Raw genomic sequence first — 2,210 nt, forward strand, 5'->3', positions numbered from 1 at the left:
AATTAAATACAAATTTGCATGTGTTTCAAAGTCAAAAAGCCACAGATGCTCTTTCATGGCCGTTGATGTATCCTCAACCTTTGATTTACACTCCATAATAGTAACACTTCAATATCATCACATGTCCAAAATCTATCGCTTGAGTCCACCCCCCTCTCACATAGATTAAGCCATGTGAACAAGGTGTATACAGGAGAGAGAAAGACTAAAATCAAAGATTTTGATTCATTCCACCATTTTGTGCACAATCTATGGAGAAATAGAGCAAATAAATTCTTCATCTCAACCCCCAGAGCATTCCTCTCCTTTCTCCTTGTTGCAAAATCCAAGAATCGACGGATTTGAGGGGGCATAAAAAGATTTGGTCATGTTACCATCCACCGCCATGTCTTGGTTGTTCGAGAATATTAACCTTATTCCCTTTCAATGAGTAGCGTGCATTGCACCCTTGACACAAGACTGCCCCATCTCTTAGGATCGATTAACCCATGTCCAATTGCTATTCACATGGAACCTTTCTCCACTTCAGTCTTCAAAGTTCTCATTTGAATATTTTCTACTACCACCAAGATCTGCACTGGGGGCCACTTTACTCGGGCTCGCACCCAGAGCTAGGACACAACTCCCCATGCCCTCCTACTCATCGGGGCCTTGCACTTTCCTCGATGGCCAAGTATAGGTCACGTGCTTCAGTGCCATCCATTTTTAGTCGATTAGGTAGGTGAGTTATTACACACTCCTTAGCAAATTTTGACTTCCATGACCACCGTCCTACTGTCTTAATCAATCAACACCCTTTGTGAGGTCTAGGTTAGCATATAGTTTGGCACCGTAACATGACTTTCACTTCATCCTACATTGCCAGTTGTGCTTACCAAAAATGGCCCACTTAGAGCTTGCATTTCATGCTGGGGTTCAATAGAGCAACCCTGACTGCTTACCTAGTTAAATTTTGAGAATACGTCGAGGGTGTTTCACCCATGATGCCTCTAATCATTTGCTTTACTTGATAAAACTGCAAGGAGCTCTAGCTATCCTGAGGGAAACTTCGAAGGGAACTGGCTACTAGATGGTTTGATTAGTCTTTCAACCCTATATCGAAGTTTGACGAACGCTTTGCATGTTAGTATCGCTACGAGCCTCCATTAGAGTTTCCTTTGGCTTCATCGTGCTTAGGGATAGTTCACCATCTTTCGGGTCCCAATAGATATGCTCCCACTCAAACCTTTCACAAAAGATCATGGTCAATTGTGATGGTGCACCTCGGGAAGGGGATCCCACTTTTTAGGTTCATTGTGCCTCCGTGGGTTTGCTACTCACCTGCTCGTGTACATGTTAGACTCCTTGGTCTGTGTTTCAAGATGGGTTGGATGGAAAGCCCATAGCGCTAGCATCCCAAGTGTGCAAGTGCATAGCCCGCCACAAGTGGTGTACACTTTGTTCCTCAGTTGAGACAATGGCATCGGTGGGCCATCTAAAGCTTGCTCTTGTCCCACTGCACTGCCCCATGCTGACCAGTGCCCCGCATTGAACGAGGGACTAATTCAGATAGTTCTGCATCTGACCAGGGCGCACCTGCTACCTCCATTCACTTCCCTCCCAACAATTTCAAGCACTTTTTAACTCTCTTTTCAAAGTCATTTTCATCTTTCCCTTGCAATACTTGTTCACTATCGATCTCCTGCCCATATTTAGCCTTGGATGGAATTTACCACCCACTTAGGGCTACATTCCCAAATAGGCTATCTCGTCGACATGGAGTGACAAGGTCCGAGCTCAATGGGGCTCTCAACCTCTTTGATGCTCCTTTCTAGGGGGGACTTGGGCTTGGTCCACCATAGACGATGACTCTTCAAACTACAATTTGCATGGCAAAGCCACATGATTTCCAAGCTGGGCTCTTTCTGGTTCGCTTGTCACTACTAGGGAAATCATGGTAGGTTTCTTTTCCTCCACTTAGTGATATGCTTAAACTGAGCAAGTACCCTTGCTTGATTTGAGTACTGAGTTGTGTTTCGGATCAGTAAGGGCAAGCCTTGACTCCAAAGAGCCCAATACAAGACACATGCACCCTGGAAGATGCACCCACAAATAGCTACCACCTCGACGAGGAGACAGACCATCCTTGCGAAGCAACATCACCGCATGGTGCACATATACATTTTAGCCAACTGTGATCACAAATGGATTGGATGACTAGCTTCGTGATA

At 45.1% G+C, this 2,210-nt stretch overlaps 1 pseudogene; it reads right to left on the reverse strand.

Annotated features, from left to right (window-relative positions):
• Positions 1-203: 203 nt before the first annotated feature.
• LOC148008647 (25S ribosomal RNA) lies at positions 204-1,982 on the reverse strand (annotated as a pseudogene).
• Positions 1,983-2,210: the final 228 nt, after the last annotated feature.

This window comes from Lygodium microphyllum, unplaced genomic scaffold, assembly GCF_053477565.2.
Source record: "Lygodium microphyllum isolate KBCC unplaced genomic scaffold, Lygodium_microphyllum_v1.1.10 scaffold_101, whole genome shotgun sequence".
NCBI lineage: Eukaryota > Viridiplantae > Streptophyta > Polypodiopsida > Schizaeales > Lygodiaceae > Lygodium > Lygodium microphyllum.